This window comes from Colletes gigas, unplaced genomic scaffold, assembly GCF_013123115.1.
Source record: "Colletes gigas isolate AHSC1104 unplaced genomic scaffold, ASM1312311v1 Colletes_gigas_Sc00010, whole genome shotgun sequence".
Lineage (NCBI taxonomy): Eukaryota > Metazoa > Arthropoda > Insecta > Hymenoptera > Colletidae > Colletes > Colletes gigas.
The window spans coordinates 1,713,768-1,735,618 of NW_025106639.1; positions in this window are offsets into that span (position 1 = coordinate 1,713,768).

The following is a 21,851-nucleotide window of genomic DNA, read 5'->3' on the forward strand; positions in this document are numbered from 1 at the left end:
GGCCACACAATCGGCCACGTTCGCGAGAACGCCTCGGTTTAAAAGACGGCGAAACCGAACACCGAACACCGAACACCGAACACTGGTCGAACGGTGAACGCGAACGCGAACGCGAACACCAGATAACAGAAGAGCAAAGATTATAGACGTTCCGTTAACCATCGAGCCGCGATCACCCGAGAAATGTGCGACCGTGGCCGCGACGCGCCACGTCCGATCCATTTCAGGACATCTGGCCCCGGTGGGAACTCCGTGACCGGATCGGAAGTTGGGGAAATTCGCGTGGGAGGAAACCGAGGGTAGCCGAGCTGACGACTGTGGCGAATTTGATCCAGACGCGAGGAATCGCGACGGAGCGATTGTTCGCGACACTTATCGCCGAGAGGAACTGAAATTTGATCGTTCTTGTATTCCCTGGGAGCGAGGCTCGTTCGAACAGAAAACGTTAGCTCATATTATAAGTTGGTCTACTTTAGAGACGCTATACCGTTTAAGTGCCCCGTAACTATTCGTCGAACGACGATTATTAAATTGGAATGGCACCAAACGCGATCGTATTCGAATAGGTTGTCTAATTGGAAATTACAACGAACGATATAAAATTGTTTAGTTTGCATCGGTGATTATCTCGAACGTACATGGCGACGCCGTAATACGAGACTCGAGCGTTGTTGCAGTCACTCTTGAGACGTGAAAGGTCGGTTCTTAGAATGAAAACGCGACCAACCCCGACTAATTGCACACCCGTGGTCCTCGATTTCAGTGCAGTTATCCGGGCATTACTATGATTGGGTTTTCAACGCGATATACCTGTCGTTAATCGCGTCCTCTGTAACGGTACGAGTCCTATCCTCGAAGGAGTTGTACGAAACTTTAGCAGCAAAAGGGACCCGAGAGAAATCTTCTTTGCGTCAACTAGAGTCTAACTTGGTCCATCTTTTATCCAAATAACGGTGGAATGACCAGTTATTCGATGCACCAGGGGCTGGAACGTGATCATAAAACATTTGATACATTCGAGACTCCAGATTTCAATCTCTTTGTTCTAAATTGTTGACAATGATTCCGAAATCGAGGTCGAAAACGTTCCGGATCGAGCAAGAGTTCGAAACAAAGAGATCGCTTGAATCGACCGGAGTATAAATTAAGTTTTTCATGCCACGGGCAGAATTCAATATTAATATTGCTCGAGAATTTGCAAGCAAAAGTATTGAAGATCCGCCACTAGAAATTCGCAGTACAGTTGAATGGAAGATGGTTCTTTGCAACGAAATCTGTCGAAAGGGCAAAATGAAATTTTTCAATACGCAGCTTCTTTTCTAAGAAAGTTGAATGCAAAACATCTGATATGCGAATGCTCTTTTCATTACGGTGCAATTATTTTGCTCCCATTAACTCTCTGCCAATTGCATGTTTTTCGTACATCTGCACGCAACAACGTGGATTAACTCGATTTCTACGATACGAGAATGAATTATGTGCAATTTGTGAATAATACCCTACCTTTTTACGACCTTTAAAAGACGAAGTTTCTTAAAATCTTACATTTAATTCTTAGTGGTTAGAAATGAATTTATTTTTTATTTAGACACTCAAATTTATTCAATTGCGTAACTATACAAGATACAATAATGATCTAGAAAGTATTTAGTTTGGTTATCAATAGTATTAGGATACTTATAGTGCTTTTTAACTACTTCCACTGCCTTAGAAAGGGCTAACAACGCGTATTAAAGATACTAAAAGTTTAGACGCGTGCAGTTCCGAAGCTATTAGAGTTTTATTAATAATTAAGTCACCGTTGGAAGCGGTAAAGCCTCCCCTTCAAAATGGCTTTTGATCTTTGGCGATCCGACTTACCGTTTTCGAGATATCGTAATTTATGTAAAAGGGTATTTTTCTTAATTTGAGTATCTCTGTCTCCGTCTGACGCGTCACGTCATACCTCCTTGTCGCACGTGAGTCGTGACCGAGTGACCTAGTTTCGACGTAGTATTTCCAAGAATTTACTACGCACTGTTTACTATCTACGCGCGCGCGAGTTCATTGAACTCAATGAAACGTAAACAAACGCTTCGGACGCTTATATCTCCCAAACTAGCCTCCGCATCGACTTGAAACTAAAATCGCTATATCTCTGGAATTAATAAAGCTATCGACTTGAACAAACGCTCATTTTAAAGGGCATTTTATCCTCTATCCAATGACTATATCAACTACTATTATTTATGTTGTCTTCCATGTTTATTTTAACATTTATTTTGCCTCTACATACCCAAAGAAGTTTCAGCAATTCCTACGGATTATACGACTAGTGTACGATAAAACTGGATCATAAATTATTTATTTAATTGAAAATTAATTTAAATTTAAATACAGGATGTTTGTTTTCTCTAGAACCAACTACGGTATCGACTTGGAGCAAAATTTGTTTTCAATTAAAACTGTCTGAGGAATCTTATCCAGTCTTTTGGAGTCGTGATCTAGTCTCGATAAAAATATCGACAGAAAGACCGTCCTTGCCCTCTGTCGATGATCGGGAGAGTTCCCTGAACGATTTCCTCTACGAACTCGTCCGCGACGAGAGTCGTCTGGCCGCGAGGCGGTTACGAGGATCGCGAGCCGATCCCACACTAGTCGCGGAACTTGCTTTCTACCGATTAATATGCGGCCAGCTCGGTCGGAAACGATTTAAAGGCGTTCACCGGGTCCGCGCTTGTCGCGATACCATAGCTGTCACCGTTACTTGCTCTAATGGCCGCGGATAATTGGTTACAACTGGCCCGCATACGACTCATTGATCCGTGGTATCCGTGTACGCGCGTGGAAGCCGCGTACGATCGAGTTTCTCCTGCTCGCCTTTCGAAAGATCGGCCGTTTTCTTCGTTAAATCCTTTACGGTCGCGGACGCAATTAGCCGCCTCTCCAGATGCCGGTTCCTCCCGGTGCAATACGTTCGTCGATAGAAAGTGGTCGCGATCGAGCGCCAGGTCAAAACGTCCACCGAAACGATCGGTCATTCGAATCGAAATTTTATGGATCGACCCGTGCTGTCGATTTTTCGAATAAAACTAGACGCGAAATCGTGTAGTCAATTGGTATTATTGATGGCAGGGAAACTGTGGTGGTTACTTTGTGATATAAATACTTCCATGTGATCTACGACAGTGTCTCCTAACTGTTCACGCTATATGACTCGACTGACTTGTTAGCCTAGCGTGTCATGGTCTGAAGGAGATCATAGCCAAGCAATTTTTTTAAACAACTTGAGTATTTAATGTAACAATATTTCTCATGTAACGAGGGATTTTTGGAAATTTGCAAATAGTGTTGCTATACGTTTGTTGAGAAAAGAAGACGAAGGTGGTCTCTGTAACCCACGTGTAAAATATATTGTAACACACGATTGGAAACACGTGACCTATGGCATTAAATATAATAGTGACTAGAAATTTACGCAGCTGCGCGTGGGTGCGACAATATCGAAGGGCAATTAATTTGATCGAAATCCTGTATTTTCTCTCTTAACAAGATCGAGTGATATCTGGGGGAGGATCCAGTATAAAGTTTCAGTATTGCTGGAATAGCAACATCTATTTTGACATTTGACTTTCTCATGCTTTCAAATTACAGCGTTTGACATTCGACGGGAACGATCCAAACTTCGCGCGACGTCTTCGAAGAACAGATTACGCAAGTCAAACCGCGTCTCGTCTCTCATTATCTCTAAAAGTGCAACGTTACTCGTTGCGCCATCAAAAGCATCGAACGCAGCGTTGACTGGTTTCCAATTGCTACTTTCGAGTACCGATCTCTCTCGTACTCCGTCGATTAAAAAATTCTCGATACAGGATCAACCACTTAACGCTATCGTTGCCTATGCCCCCTTTATGATTCGTTACACGAGAATATCGTTGAAGAAAACGTTATTCGATGGAATAAATAATTTTGATCTTAATTAAACCATCTGGCGATACCAAAAATATTCCTGCGCTAAGTACTCTTCGTTTCAAATGTAATTAAATTTGTGTATTGAAAAGTTCTACTTTCTTGGCAAGGCAAATGGTTTCTGCTTAACTTAATAATATTTCAGCCCTAAAGTAGACGTGTTAAAAGTGAATAAAGATTACAAACTCCGTTGATTGTGAGAGTGAAGCTTGAAATTAGTTAGAGCAAACATGACATTCTCGAGTATTCCTTCGGCTTACCCACGAGTTGTCGTCGAAAAGAAGTAAACTTTCGAAACGTATGATGCACCTTCAAAGCGAGGAAAAGGCCGACGATAAATGGAGCAACTATTATGAGATCGTCGAGAGGCGATCAAAAGGGACGACCACGGTGCACGACAAATAACCTTCGGCTAAAATTGTTTCGATTGTTTTCTCGATCGGTCGATCGACGCTCGAAGCATCGAAATGCGGTTACACGCGGTTGGCGTTTTCAATCATCGGGGCTGTCGTACACCGGGTATCCGGTGAACAGAAGAAATCCGTGGACGAGACAATAACTTTCGCGCGATGATAAATCCGGGCCCCCGAGACCGGCGAAAATAAGAGTCCCTCGCCGATAGCGCGATGTCGGTCGTCTCCGCCTACCTCTATTTAAATCAAATAGCAAACCGCTGTTTCGCAAAGTGCGTGGCGGACGATATCTTAATCACACGGCCGTCAAGAGAATCGGGATAAGAGCGAGATCCGGCCAAGGCTTTCCCATACGGCGTGGTAACACCGTTTCGTGACGATCTTATCTCGGGAGCGAGTTCTGCAACCATGAAATCGAATGGGGATCAATGAAACACAATGCGGTTTTAAGAGCATCGACTCCGAAGATAACCGCAAGTCTCGCGGTTCCCCCGCATTTGTATCGTTGGAAATGATAACGCGTGCTGCGAGCAGTGTTTCCCAGCTACACACGACTATACGGAAATTTGCATCGCGCTTTGCATTTCTGGGCGTTGTTCCCCGCTGTTTCGCTCTATGCACGCTGCCACTCACGAAAGTCTCTAGACAGTTATTAAATCTCGCGTATGGAAATGTCCTAATTATCGACGTGCTTCCCGACAGTTCGCTGTTTAAACGACAATAGAACATGGCCTGGATACTTGCTTTCGCTTTTAGAGATTTTTCGAAACGGGGACACACAGTTTACGATAGCAGGAGGAAGGGAAAGGGACGTTCGATGATCGGGGAGTGTATTTACAGGAATAGCCGAGTACTTGCGAGAAAGGCACAGATTCCAAGTAGCCCTCTGTCGGTCAGTATACAAAGCATCGCCACAAGTTAATCTCGTACAAATTATGATCTGAACTGATCACATTCTCATCTCGCTGTTTCTTAGTAGCTTTTCGAACTGTGTTTTCACAATACTACAAAAATTGTAACAATAATATAATTGAATAATCTCAACGCTCTTTTAAATGTATCATCATGTTATTCAGTAAATAGTATTTTCTGAAATCTGTAAAGCCTGACTATCATCAAAGTCGACAGAAACAAAATTACTAACTAGAGCCACCAAATAATTTACTTTTTCAAGCAGATCCTTGACTTGAAGTTTCAGTATTCTAAAGCTTGTCAAATCGAAGAGCCAGTAAGTAGTAACCAGTGAGACTTATCTAGAAAGATTTACCCCCGTTTCCGCGAAATATCGCGAGAATCGACAAGTATGTAACGCTTGTGCTTCGAGCGACGTGAGATCACGAAAGCGCGTACGATCGATCATCCCGGCGCGGAGACGAAACGGGTTCCGTCGATCCACGGAACACCTTTCGTTCACGCCTCGAATCACGGGCGCGGAAAGAGGCTCGATAGCGCGGCCATCGGTCGAGGAACCTCGAGATACAGATAAGTGACGGCGCGTTCGTTTTCTTTTTTTTTTGTTCCACGGCCGGACAGATATGACGCGGTGCCGGAATCGTTCAATTTTACAAAAGGTGTCCAGCGACACGTTTATCTGACGCTGCTTGAAAGGGTTATACCCGTGGTCGATGCACGGGACGCGTCGCATTCCGTGGCGAGGAGTAAAGATAATCCGAGGATGGCCGGACGACGAACGAACGATGGAAAGGAACCGGCGACGAAACTGACGATAAGGATTTACGACGTTTTACGAGAGCTAGAAGATGGCGGAGGAAAGCGGAGGCGACCGGGTGGACCTCGGCGAAAAGGAGAAAGGTATTACTTTTACGAGCGGATCCGGTGCGCCACTCGTCGGTTTTTCCAGCCGCGCGAGAATTCGCAGCGTCTGTCCTCCGTCGGATAAACGTCACGGAAGATCGAAAGAATCCCGGTTAAACTAGCCGTTCGGAAAAGAATCTCCCCCGCCTCTATCTACGCGTTTCTTTTACTGCCCGGGACACTCTGCAATGAGTCACCGGGAAATCTTTATTTCCGTCCATAATCGTAAAATCGTGGCCCGCGAGTAATCTACGGGGCTCCGAGGCGGTTCGAGAAAGCGGGTTTCGACGCGTGAAATCTGGATGCGTTTTCGATCGTCGAGATCCGAGAGGAAGATACGATTCGAACGCGCACTTAAGCGAGTAACATAGACCCGGAGTCGAAAGTAACAATCTCACGTTGGAACACTATCTTGTAAAAACATATCTACATATATAATATTTTAGCGCTTCGTATAAAATTAATAAATTCCTCAAAATCGAAATGTATTTAAAAATAATTCCACCCGTGTCGTCGATGTTTTCAACGATCTTTTTAATGGATAACGTGCGCCTACGTCGCGCAACTTGTTCGAGGGGATCTATAATACGATTTCCGGAAAACAGAGATTCCTCGATGTCGGCGGAAAACACCTGGCGACGAGGCGCGGGAGGTGGCGAGCAAGGGCTCTAAATCACTTGGCCTTTCTCGCTTCGACATAAAGACATCTCGAATTCCTCCGACAGATCGCGGAGGCGCGCGTTGTAGCGTCGCAGGAGGCGCACCGTGGAAGAAGCGGGCTGGCGTCCCGCGCGTATGTTCGCGCGTACATCGTGAAAATTTAAGGCCGTCGCGCGCGCGCGGTTACGGGGCGTATAAAGCATAAACAATGGCCCTGATAATCTGATCCCGCGACACCCTCGCGGACGCGCGTTGCGTGCGCGCGACGGCTCCCTCGAAGACGAATGTTAACGCGCCAGGAGCGGCCACGGGTGGACAAAGGCCGAATCGAGAGGAATAGCAGCGAGGAACGCGGTTTCAGGACTAGTCGAAGCCAGATTTCATCGAACGTTAGTTAGAGCTTTTCGTTTATGGGAGTTCGCGTCGTGAGGAATGTTCCGTAAGTTTGCCGCACGTACGGTATGCGCGTCGAGACCTTTTAATTCCGAGCGTACGCCGGCGAGCGCTTAGAGTTCGCGGATTTAGAACAGGATCCATTAGATCGGGCACGTCGAACGCGCGCGGACTGATAAATCTGATTTTACGGCCCGCTTGGTCTTTTTATCATTAGCATTATTATTTGCTCGGGGCAACTTGCTATAGTGTGGCACAGTCGAATCTTGCCACGATAGGGTATATCGTCTGTTAAGAATTCTCGATGTTTTATATTGGAACAGTATTTTATAGTTGGTTGTACCTTTTCGTTATTTTAATATTCACTATGAGCTGGATTTTGGTAGTCAAGTAGTACAAGAAGATAACTGGATTTATATGTTGTTTCATCCTGAACATTTTTCTTAGATGTCAGGATATTTAATGGTCATTCAAGGACTGTATGTATAGGAGTAGGTCGAGTACTTGTGAGAGATGTACACGTTGGCCATATCCCTCTAGCGTCGACAGCAGGAAACGTCGCCTCAGACTCGATCACGAACCACAGAAAGAAAAGTAAATCGCTAAATAGGATACGGTTTAAACACGATGTCTAATTATCACAGCGTTTCCCGTTGACCACGGTCATATCAAAACCAGTTATCAAGTAGATTAAGAAACGACGTTGTCGAGCATAAAGATGGAAAATTTGTACCGGTAAATGAAATGATCTCGTTACATCCGCAGATATGTTCGTTTTTCGAGTATAAATAGTTGAGAGAAAACGAAAGATCCGTTGGAAAAAACGAGTCGCGATCCAAGTAGATCACGATCGACTGGTCGAGCAGGCTATCGCAGTGTGTCATAAATAATGGTAGAAACTAGAATAGCAGTATTTATCACCCGATCTGAATAATCGCTTAGCCATTCCCGTAAATTTAACGAAACGGCCGGAGCCTCTTGGAATTCTGATTCAAGATTCTGCTAACGTAGTAAAATGTATACCCGTAACGGAATCGGGAACTGTTACCGGACGCGTCACACTGTAACGGAAAAGTTTCCCATAAATCCAAGCCCGTTCAATCATAGGTTCGCGCGCACTCGCGCAACGATCGAATCGTTATTCTTACCGCGGAATTTCGAGGTCAGACGCAAGTATCGCGAGACGGCGCTAACGGGAATCCGCCGGGGAATTGAAATTCGAAGTGCAGTTCGCGGGTCTTGCGGCTGTCTCCGGGAGTCCCGGGATTCAGGGAGCGAGGCCGATCTGCATTCTAACAGCGAGAGAGCGCGTCGTCGAAGTCTCCGCGGCGCGCTGTCGCGACCGATTTACGATAGTAATAGGCGCTACGCTCGCCGGTCGACCGTGAATGCTAATACGCGCTTATAGAGTGGGCGTAGCGTGGCACTCCGTAGCAAATCCAATCAAAGGCGCACTACTTAGGCGACCGGTGTCTCGTTTGTGCTTTGCCAGCGTTGCGTTACCCGCTGTCGCGATTCTTGCGAGTTACTCTGCCCGCTCGTAATCACTTTCCCGCTCGAACTTTATCCTTCTCGATACCCGCGACAAGCCTGTCCGGCCAATTAAATACAACAAACGGGCCAACAGCACCGCACGACGTTCACGCGTCCTTACAATATCTTTTTTAAACTCCGATTTCTCGAGTCATTCTAAATAAAATATTAATACATTATCATAATAATAGGTTTTTGGTATGACCGTGTGCATTTATTTAAATTATCAACCCAAATATGTGCATTGTTCCATGGAATTTCTAATGAATTCTCACGAAACGTCATTGCTGTCCATTTCTGCTTCCAGGACCAATAAAGAGTCCAATTATTCAAATCACCGTGCAAATTATTTCCAATTACACGAGCAAACTACTAAATGTGAAGTTTCGACCACGACGTTTGCAATCTTCCCAAACAGTGAACGACGTGCAAATACAAGTTTCGCGGATTTTCCGAGAAAAAATACGTTGATCAGCGCGGAGTTCATTTATTCGCGTTTAATTCCGCGATGTTCCGATTTCGTGCGCGATTATTTCCCCCGTCGTTTACGCGGCGCATTATTAATTTTGAAATATTCATCGGACGCTGTGTCGCGATAAAACAACGAGCATTTATTCTCGCCTCGATGCGATAGTAAACACTCGATAAAAACGGGTCGAGTCTCTCGCCACCCACCCAGCCACTTTTCCGATACGATATTTACGCTCGCCAATTTCGAGGCTTCGGTGTATTACTTCCGCGTTAAAATCGTCTCTCGCGTACGACGCGAAAAGTCCACGGAATTACACGACGATCCGTGGACGAGTGATAAAACACAACGTGGGACACGTTGGGGATATTTCGCGCGACTAATCCAGGGTTGACCGTCGTGGTAAAAGGGTCGAACGGAGAGAAAAACGGTAGGTGACGAGGACCCTGGCGAGGAAAACGACGGAGAAGGCGACACGGGGCGACAGGAAACCAAGGGGAAGGAGACGAAGAGGGTGAATCCAAAACCGGGCGTCGAGAGTCCGAGGGAAAGAGAGAAAGGCTGGGTCGAGACGATCCAATAAACACGAGAGTTTATCGAGCTGTTATGCCAGCCGTGGCCGCTTATCTCCTGGACACCCACTTAAACCTCGACCGGAGTCGTCCAGGTGAACCGCGTGAAAAACCTCACACGACGAGCTGGCCCGACTCGCGCGAATGCATAGACGCCGCGACGCGAACGCGGAGCGTCGCCTTCGAGGACCGTCGACGAGACTGCAGTGACGATCGTTGCAAAAAAGTCAATCTTAAATCGTTAGAACGTTTCTTTGAAACTCCAAAGTCTGATCCGGAATACAATTACGAATCAATAACAAACGATATTGCTTTTACATTTCCATCCGCGGTATTTTGTTGAAAGGTTTGGAGTGGTTTTCCTCTCGCATTTCGGTTCTCAACAATCCCGCAGTGTCGGTAGTGCGCGTCAAACGGTAATGGAACACTCGAAAAATATTCAAACGAATATGGATCGTTAAACTTGCGAACTAAAAATGTAGGTTTTGACTAAAACTGTAACGAGCACTTTTCGGGCTGAATAAACCATCGACGTCCAAACGGTGATCCTCGACGGCGAGAAATATTTAACACGGAACCCTCTGCGATTTTGAATCATTCGTCTGTCAGTGGATATGGAAAATGACCAGCCTCGTAAATGTACGACACGTATCACCAATTAGGCGAGAAACGATTCACCTGTGCCGTGAAACTTGTCGTTTGGATCGTCGGTGACGCGACGCCGAACACCGACGCCATGAGCCGATCGTGGGATAATAGAAGAATAATAGGTCGTCGAGGAAACACGATAGGGTACTAATGACGCACGACCAAGGATATTTCAGATATGTGGGTTTCGTGTGCCCAGATAATGGGTGGACGTGGACACGTGTAGTTGACCCGACGCCGCGACGTAAAAGTAGTAACGTGGGAATGGTAGCCCCGTTCTGCTATTTTATGGAGTCCCGTGGACGTAAAATAATAGGATGCTGATCGCTGGAAATCGTACGTTTTCTGAAACTGCGGTGTCACAGCGATTCGCGAGATATCAGGAAAAATTGTACCTCGCGCTATATTAGAGAAAATAATGAAAGCTTCCACGATTTTATCGGGCCGGATTAACGCACGGCGCCATTCGAACGTCCGGCTAGTATTACTGTAATATATTGTGTTATCGGTATTATTAATATTACTGATATAATTATTACCTGCACGATTGGTTTAAATGCCACGGCAATGGTACCACTACCCCAGGTCAAAGTGTTCATTATACGTTGTACGTGTCGATTCGCTTCAATTACCTCCAGATAAATTGATCCTTGTGACGCTCGCGAAGCGAAAGAATAAAGGATTTTTTTTTTGCTCCGAAAATTGGAATAGACTGTAAGTAAATCATGGATAGAACGTAGCAAATATTGTATTAGTAAGTTATTTCTGCATCGACAATGGTCTCTGTGTCTTTGCATTTTTCTGTGCATCCTGTAGCAAAGTAACTGGAACAGTAACCAATCAACGGATCATCTAATCGTCCGAACCGTTCGATCGAAAAGTTCGTTCAATCGTCCATTGATTGGAAACTAGCTATTAGCTACGAATTCGTCGAAAGTCGACTGTTTTTTCTAGCTTTTTCAGTTGCCCCTGTGTATCGAAAAATGGAACACAAAAGTTTCTGAATATCGTGCATTTTGTAGTCCATGTACTAGAGAACCATACTCGGGGTAGCAATGTTGCAGTATCGTATAGGTAATATTTTAAGTTGGTTTTCTTCGAAGATGTGTTATCAAAAAGGAAGACACAATTGAGTCTTATTCATTAGGGGTAACTCGAGACAAACAAAATTGCAAATTCTAAAAATATATAATTCTTTATCTTATTTATCTTATTAAATTTCTTCTCTTATTTCATTCGTTTCACTGACACATATTCTCATCCTAATACTATCTAACAACATGTCCATGAATTGCATTATTGCCGATAAGTTGCTTTTCTTACTTTCGTCCCCCTTCGTCACCAATCTTTATCGCGGCGAGATCAACAACTCGTGCAGAAATCGATTCGGGGCGAGAAATCAGCCACACTCGGTCACGCTTAAAACGCGACAACAAAAGGCCCGGGAACCCTAGGGCTTCGCGCGATAATCGTCGAGTTTCCCAAACAGCGTCGAGAGTCCGGACCCTCGAGCGACGCGCGGAAATAAAAGGGAATTCGCGAATAATGTGGCTCCCTTATCCGTAGCCGGTATCAGCCCTGAAAATCACCTGCTCACAACGACATTTCTCTTTCTGTTTCAGGTAAGTGGCAGCTGCTTCGAACCTATCCCCGATTCCCGATAACGTCGGCTCGGGGATGCCCGCGCTCTCGTGAGCTTTTCCCCGCTATTGCTTTCATCGTGGCAGATGTTCGCGCCGCAATAACGGGGGAAGGGTTCGCGGGTCTGAGGGTTGCAGGGCCGTAATTAAACGTGTCGGTGACGGCGAGTGGCCCGTGGAGAGCCGCGGGGATACCCAGCCGACGGAGACGAGCCGCGGATAGAATCCGCTCCAGGTACGTCCGCGAATTTTTCACGAAAACGTGTTCGAGAGGCGGATGGAGCAACACGTTGCCGTTTATCCCCCCGGGGGAGGTTGCGCGGAAAGCACTAAATCCCGGCGTCCACCGGGGCTAGGTAAATACGCATTAGGTGCTCGAACTCGATCGTGCTTTCAAATACTGAATAGAAGCCCCTTTTTAGAATTATTTGTGGCCAGATTCACCCTCCATAATCGCGTGAAAATGCCTCGTCGTCTGAACATACATTTAAAAAAGAGATTGAATGATTTAATTCTGATGTAATATTATATTTAGTGCATTATTAGTATCATTTTTATTTAGCATACATGTTCAATAGTTTTGCTAAAACAGATCTTGGCACTGACCCTGACGACCCCGTCAAAAACGTTTCCCAAATTTCTGGGCAAATTCACCCTCCATAATCACGTGAAAATGCCTCGTCTTCCGAACATAAATTTAAAAAAGAGATTAAGTGATTATAATTCTAATGTAATATTGTATTTAGTGCATATTGTAATATTTTATTCAGTATACATTTTTCTCGCTAACCCAGACCTGTGACCCTGACGATTCCGCCAAAAACATTTCCCAAGACCCGTGTGTTGTAACAAATTTTTAAACATCCTTTCCCAACATCCTGGGCTTCGTAAACAAAGAAGAAGCGCACGGTTCCATCCGGGAGAGCTGGTTCGGGTTGGGTCTGCGAGGCAAGCTTTTAATCCGAGCGATTCGCGGCCGCTAAAATAGAGTCTTTGTTTATTCCGGCTTCCCACGACGCCGTGCAAATTTACATGGCGGCTTCTTATCTACGATTACGCGCGGACACCGTGAATTTTCAACGCGTGCCTTTGTCCGTTGCATGCCGGGTGCATACCGCGGGGGTCGAAGTGGATCGGGGCAATGTTTATCGAAATCCTCGGTTTCTCGCAACGGGGAGAAACGGTTCCGAGCAATTGCGTCCCGACCTCGACGCGACGCCTCGGGATCTTTCGGCCGTTAGTTTCGCGACTTTATTACACGCTTAAGCTTAGGGTAATGCGCTCATCCCGTGACCTCGGCTTAGACCTCGCTATCTTCACGGTGCAACCAGCGTGGGCAGAACGGAGCAACGCGAAAACGGTCTCTTCTTTTTTCGGGAAGACGGTGTTCCACTTGCGACGAACTTTCCGCTTGGTACACGTCCTCGTGCATTTTATGAGGCCAACGAACATGACTTTTTATTAAATATTAGGAACACATATTTTTTGTTCGATGGTGGCAACTCGAGTCATCTTAGGTCGATTTCATCTTTAAATTATTTCGATCACTGTTACATTTATCTTCTTGTAATCTTGTGATTCTTCTCATCGGTATCAATGTAATTTGATTAAGAGAAAATTAGGACGATTTATTCGAGTCTACTCATTGTCTTGTATACGTTACGAATCGCTGACAAATGACGACGAAGAAAAATATTGAATAATCTTGTTGCTCCCATTTCGTGCTTTCAAATTTATAGCACTAGCCAAGAACATAATTGATTTATATGGAGTAACTTCTGAACACCTGTAAACCGAACTTGCGAAAGTTCGACGATTTGTGGTTAAAAAGGAGACCATTGTGGCCGTAAATACATACAAATTTTTTCGGGAATTTATTTTAAAACTCAAAAATAATTTAGAATACACTTATATTATCGTCCTAATCAGACGTAGACCGTATAATATTGATACAGAAACGAATCAGGAAAGATTCGGTTGTCGGCGTAGAAACGGCCCAACGTCGATGCGGCGATCGAATATGCAAACGTTTAAATTTTAGTACGTGACCGTTCCCCAATTTGTCTTCGACGTATCCAGAAATATAAACGTTTCGAGCGCTACGTCTATCACGATTCGACGTCTATTTATATCGATCTGTCCCGCGGAACGGAAGTCCAGTTAATTCCGATGAATAATTGTTGCTTGGATATCGTTTCGCAAAATAAACTACGAATCACGCGCGGCTAATAAACGGCGAATGTCCAATTAAAATCGAAACGCCTCGTCGCCCGTGACGGCGCACGTCGAAAAGGTTTTAAAAACGAATTATTAGATCAACGGCATCGTTTCGGGGTAATCAATTTCGTCGATAACTACACGCGAAGCTTTTGGCAAATCTGAAAGAGCGGGCAGAAAAAAGGGTTCGTTACGACCTGTCGCGTTCAATGGCAATTTTCGGTCGACGTCGGTCGCGGAGAGGCCGCGAGGATATTCCCCGTTGGCATATACCTTGAAAGCCCCCGACCGGTTAGTGCAGCGGCAAATCGATGAACCACACCGGTCTTTTTCCTTCCTCCCCCCCCTCTCCACCCCCTTTCCACCCGTTCCGCGACTTTAAATATGTTTATCCGCATGTTTTATGCCCCTCGCGCAATAATGCGATTCGCATATCGCATCCGCGCGGGACGTCTCTCGGCGTGGTCGTTTTGCTGCTTTGTGAATCTGCCAGGACCAGCCGCGTTGGCCCGTATCGGCGCATCGGTCCGACCTCTGCTATACAAGAATTTAAACTCGTCTGAATGTCCGCGTGCATGTAATAACGACGAATTCTTAAAGGGGTCTCATCTTCAATAAATTACGGAAACGCAACCGGTTTCCACTATCCGCCGTCGAAACGTACTTTATCGCCCGTCGCCAGAAATACCGTCCGCCGAATTTTCGTTTCACGTTCCAGTCCCTGTCGCGGAGTCCTTTAAAACGATTACTCTGACCGTACGCCATCTTGGTAATCGAATGACGTGGGGTCCATTTTAACCCAGATCTCAATTTTAGCGTTAGGTACTCTGGTACGAGGTTTTTAGATTAAATTTTTGCATTACTGTTGTTTTCAATTTTTTAGTTAGTATACACTAACGCTTTAAGTAGTCCAACATACTGTGGCGATATTTTCTGTACTCGCCAGTAGAGGGCCATGCTCTTGTCTCTCTCGCAAGTGCTCGATCGACGTCCAACAAAATTTGACCCATTTCTCAAAAAGATTCGCCATCACTGTTATAAGTATCATTTCCACATGGCTACTTAAAACGAAATCTGAGTGCATTGAACAGGGGATACAAACAAAAATGACGAAAGTTATCCAAAAACTCCTGTTGTAGAGCTTGGAATGTATTTAAAAAATATTACCAAAAACGACAAGTCTACCACCATTAACGCATAGAGCAGGAATATGAAATAAGCACTCGTACACGTACAAAATGAATTGCGTAATTCGAAGCACAATGGACGCCACGATTCCCGGTGATATACGAGTACACAATCCGTAAACCTTTAGACAAAGTATTCAATTTCGCTCGTCACAGAACAAACGGACAATACAGATGCTTCTGTCATGACGAGGTACAATCTCCCGGCGACCGGTAGCGTCCCGAAATTGCCAGACACGCGAAGACAGGGGCTAAAAAAGAGAAAAGAAAAGGAGACAACGCGTTGGATATCGCCGGGAGGGTACGTCACGCGTTCTTCGACGGTCGTCTGATACGTTCTCCCCCGACGCGCGTCGAGCGTCAGGCTGCTGGAAAGGACATTATCGCGTAAGCTTCTCAATCGACGCCGATTTCCCCGACGTCGGCGGCGAACGAGCGAAAAGGGGAGACCAGGGGGACGCAGCTAGGCCCCGGGATCTTGCGTCGAGTTTGACAAACGACAGGACGGGAAGCGACGCGTTGCGTCTGGCACGACGCGACGGTGCGGAGTCACGTATAAGCGGAAGCCGCGTGGGCTGTGTGCGCTACTCTCCTTCCATCTTGCATCCATCCTCTTGAAAAGCCGGCGACGACGCGGTAGTCGACGTACGAAAAAGTGAAAATTTCCTCGAGCGGAAAAAATGATATTCAGCAGGCAGTCTCGAGGCGTCTACCGCGCGACGTGCTTTCTTCCGCCCCGCGTTTCTCTGTTTCTTCTTCCGACCGCTCTTCCTGCTCCTCCTTGCCCCGTTGACTGCACACGGAATCCCATGCGTAAATCAGACATGTTCCATTTACGATTGCCCGCCACGGAGATCCGCTGCACGAGCCATTTCCCTGCAGATCAATCCTTGTTATCGCTTTCCCTTTCGCGCCTGGTCTCCTTTCTTCGCGGCGAGTCGCGCGAGAGCACCGCTTTTGGCAGCCTTTGAACATCCTTTGCCGTAACGTGATATTTCGGTGGATCAAAAAGGTACGGTTCTTGACCGATTTACGGGAAGATTTATGAACAATGGACGTAGGCGTTTTTATTTAATAGTAAAGTGATAAATAGTAATGTTTGAGGGGATTTGTAGAAACTGTCAAAGGGACTCTTGCCCTTCTAAGAAAAGGCAAGATCCGAAGATCACTTATTGCCAAAGCTAACGAACGATTGCTCAATCCACGCAAATATTCGCAGCGTTCGTCATCGATTTCGTGACGCGAGTAACCTATTTAGGTGATTATACGCGAGTGGTTTTAAGAAGAGTTTAAAAAATAATCGATAACATTTGCAAATCGTCGCCTACCAAACGGCTCCAGAATTCGTAGGCTTAAAAGCATCGCGAGAGAAAAAAGCAGCCCAGGACCCGTGACTCGTCTTCGCTTTAAGGCTTGTATTCTACAATATTATTGTTGTTGTAACAGCATACATTAGCATAATCCTGGATTAAGTGAACCTTTTTTTACTCGCGAATGACGAACAAAGTTCTCGTTCGAGCGGTCATCCGTAGCCCCTCCGTCGCGGAAAATTTATCTAAATATTTATTTTATATGAACGACGGCTCGCTGTAATAGGAAAGACCGACTCTCGAAAGAGATCTTGAGAATAAAAAAAAAAAAAGGGGGACGCACTTACTGGCCGACGCGCATTAATTTACGACACTTTCGACCGCTTCTGCCACTCTTCTCGTCGCTCTCGTCCTCCCGTGACTCTTCCCGCGCATATTTGCGAGATGACGCCCGCTGGTGGAATTCCTGGCCCCGAGGATCCGAATAGCCGATTATGCCAATGTTATTCGCTTTTACAATAACGATATTTCACGGAAACGATCGAATGTGTTCATTCGGCTAATACTTAGCGGATGTCGCCACGAGACGGCAGTTCGAAAAAAACCCTTGATTTATGGGATCCATATTTCAACCGCTTAACGATCCCTTGTTCCATTTATATAACGCGTTTTACAAAATTATCCGATCTCTCGAACTCGGTCGGAACAAAGCCACGAAAAATTCGACCGACTCGAAAGTTTTGTCTGGAACGGTTGCATTCCTGGAGGGTCTAGCGAAGGTGAAACCTAATGGTCGATAGATATATCGGTAATATATGGAAGTTAGTGACATGAAATATAACAGGTAATAGACCCAAAGATTTTATTTATTTTCGTTTCAACGAAATTTTTATCAATATATAGTTACAACCGTGATATTTAATTGAGCAAAATTACTGTTGAACGTAAGGATTTAATGGATATAAAAGTTGCACATACGTGCCATAATGCATATACCGTAACGCGAGTTTCGTAACTTTCGAGAGCATTAAATTGCTTTCAATATTCCACCGCGTAATTGGATTCAATTCCCCATAAATAACTTTCGATTATAACTACGGGTGCAAGTGTGAAAGAGAGTTAGAAAGATAGAACATACCGCTTAAAGTTTCCGCCATCTTGTCTTCGCAAACGTTACGCGCGTTGAAATCACTTACGAACGTGTCCGTGGCTCTTAAGCCCTCCTAAATTAATTCTCGTCTTACGACAATTCCGCCTCGATGAACGCCGTGTATAATTTGATATTCTAATATATTCCCAACCAGAAATTGGCAAAATTCTTAATGGAAATGTCTTCATTACGCGTCTGGTCGATCCTTTTAGTTAAACTGCCATACAATGGTGGTTTTACAATAATTTTAAGAGTTAAAAAACGAACGTTTCTCACAGGAAATATGCGAGCGAACAGAGATCGAACTATTCGTTCTCATGGACGTTGGGAATAAATCGCGATGCGTTTCGTCGTCCGTTTATCTTTGTTTCGAGCGCGCCTCGCGTCTTTTGTATCGTCGGTCCGGGTTCAACGTACGAATATCGATAAATAACGCGGGTTATCGATATTTATCGATAACGTTATCGTTAGCAGCGCCCGTGGACTCGAGGCAAAGACAAAGCGCAAAAGGACTCGTAGGAAACGGGGAGCATCGAGGGTCAGGAGGAATCCCTTTCTCGCTCGCGCGGCGAACACGCATCTTCCTTGCCGGGCACGCACGCACGTTCCGCGCAAGCTTTATAGTAATAGCTATCTATCCATACGTAAGTTATTTCCAGGCTGTGATTTAAAGTTGCCAATGCATAAAACTCCCCCTCACCGTCCCGCGTACGCCCTCCTCGTCTCTGTTTCTTCGGCGGTGCCAGAGCTTCTGGTAGTCGACGCGAAATTACGACGACGCTCGTCCGAGGATGTGCTCGGGAGGAGCGAGAAGGACGAGGCGAGGGCGAACGGAGGATCCTGCAGCTTCACGCATTGCGTGCCTCCGTCCTCGTCGCGAGTGGCAGGAAAGCCGGGGAATCGTAGCAGCAGCCTCTCGCGTTTTCATCTTGCTTTATGCGAGCGTTCATCGTGCACGGCTCCGACCGCCCATTCCCGCGGGAACAGGGATTCGTTAATAAACCGACCGCTCGAGGAGATGGAACGATAAGTGTTAGGGGATTGCGAGATCGAGAAATCTGATACCGTTTCGTACGTGGGAAAATTAATTACGGATTTTTGACAGCGATCCTAAGGGTTGCGACCACGCGTACGTTTCCTGCCTCTTTCTGAAGGGTATAGGATTTCACTTTTTGCTGGCGATCGTTCCTTGGATCCTCAAGACGCCGTTAACACGCTGGCTGCCAGACCAGATCAAATTATCCACGAAAACGAAACTTTATTTTAAGACAACTGGAAACTAGTTTACAGACTCGTTGAAATTCAAGAGTCCTACCTAGATTTATTTTTGTTAACATCTGGTCTTGAGAATTAATTGTTTTAGCTCCTTAGTCAAAGATCATATATGGCAGTTAGTGTGTTAAGGAAGGAATTTGGTGTCGAACTAGTTTATTTCGTGAAATTATCTGACAGCCAAATGAACTAAGAATTACTACTTCTTTGACATCCTTTCGACACTCGAAGGCAGATGTTCGATTTTAACCACACCGATTTAAATTAATTAAGAGCCTGAAGATGAGAATGCATTTCAAAGTCACGTGTACCGAGTGTTGTTCGTTGAAGTGCATAAATAGCAAAGTTCCCCGTAGAGCTAACGTTAAAATACGCCGATGCTTACTTTCGGCTTACGTTTTATATCCCCCGGACTCGCAGGAGCACTTAGGTTCGATCCGCCGTGGCAGCGAGCAAAATAGTAGAGCCCCGGCTACATCCAATCTCGTCTTTTTACCCGCGTCTCTATCGGATCTGAAACCGCATAACTTGGCGCTGATATGCGGCCGAGTTTCTTGTCAAGGACAAATGTCTGCGGACACGCCCTTCGTTCCCGACGCCGGGCTTCCAATTCCAAATACCAACGCCGCGGAGAAAACGTCGGAGCGCATCTTTGTTCTGGGAACGGGTATTAGTCCGCCGTCGAAGACGTCTTTCTCTACCCTCGGAGCGGTCTCGTTTCCGCCCTCCCGAGCATGAACGGTGAAACGCAGCGAGAGGATCTAGGCCCTTGGGCGCCGGATCCTCAGCCACGGTCAGTCCTTTTAACCCCTCTCTCCCAGGTCAGCCGAGATCTCGATGGTGAGTCACTGGACCATGGTGACTCATTCACGATCCTTTGAATTCTTTTAATTATCCGCGCTGTCTATTTCTTAGCCGGGCTATCTAATCCGGATGCTCGTGTATCTCCAAGATCTAACGACGCGACCGGTGACTTACAAAGGAACCAACCTCTCTCCTTTTCCATGTACCTTCGCCCTAGTCCTTATTTCTGCAAAAAGTCGGACACTCCATAATTTTAAAAACATAAGTAGAACTATAGTTATACAGGGTGTTTGACCACCCCTGGGAAAAATTTTAATGGGAGGTTCTAGAGGCTAAAATAAAACGAAAATCAAGGATCCTAATTTGAAGTATACAATATTTTTTTCGAGTGTTGTGAATGAGACTCTCGAACGATATTAGTTTAATTAAACTCGTCAGCTGAGTAAAATTCTTTCTCCATCAGACGTCTCTATGCTCGCCCCTGTGCTACCTCTCCTACGCTCTCCGGCTAACTATGCACAATCGTTCCGCAATCATCGTTCTGCTCGCCTCGTCCTCGCATCATTCGCTGCTCTCGTCGGCCGAGAGCAGGCTCATCCACGTCCATTTGAAACCTTCTGGCCGCATTAGCCGTTCCCCCGTCGGGGTCAAAGTATCTCCGGTTGAATCGCGGCGATTTCATCGCGAAGCTCGCGCGTTCGATCTCAATTACCGAAGCGCGAGATAGAATTAATTAAAACATTAACCGGAACGTTTTGATAAATCCGGTTAACGAATCACGACAATGGAGAACCCGTAGCGCTCCGGCGACCGGGAGTAATCCATTACTATCCTGCTGAGTTAAGTGCACACGACCGAGATAACGGCTCGCACTCGTGACACGCATGAAATATCTGCCGGGGCAACGTAGCCCCGGGACGGTATCGCGGGTGCACGTTGGTTGCGTAACAGTTTGTCTAAGGTGATCCAATTTGTTGACTCGCGCTCCACAAATCGCGCTCCGGCTTCGGTTTCATTGTGAGCACGGGGGTCGGTACCGAGCAGTTCTCGATTCTCCTCCGCGGAACCTGCACGCTTCTTGCCACGGTACCGAGACCGTGGCACAACGGCAAACGCCGTTGAATGCCTACCTACCTATCTGAATAACAGCCAACACATAACATAACACCTCGGGAACAGCCGGCCATTGAAGAGCGGCACCATATTGTCCTACGTTACAATGGGTCACTCAGAGGTACTGAATGACCCATGCCCAACCCATACAACTCGCTATGGGACAGAGCCTCTTTTTCCCTGTCCTGCTCGTGTTCCACGTGTTCCTCTCTCTCCTCCCTCGGCCTTCTATTTTTCTTCCACTTTTTCCACCCATACCCCCCTTTTCACCGTTCGGAATTCGGGGAACGAGAACCACGCACGGATGCTTCTTCTCCTTTCAGCATTTTCTATCTCGCGAACCTTTCCAATCGAGGAACTTTCACGAAATTGTTTGGGTATCGTTTATTACAAGGAGGACAAAGAAATTATGCAAGTACCTGTTTTGTGAAAATCAAGTGTAAAGGGGCTCTTTTGCGACTTGGGCCTAGATGAGGTTTATTAACATTTTAGGGAGTTGTTAGTTTGTTATGTAATAGTTATTTTTTAAGAAGTTTTGATCACTATTTCACAATGTATTTCATTACTCAGTTAAGTTACGATTCCCTATGTAAGATTTCTCATAGGCATCAGTTATGAGATAACTTTTTTATTATTCAGTGTTTCAATTCTCTAATGCATACTGATATTTTATTTAACATGTTAAAGAAGTATTATAAAACTTCCAT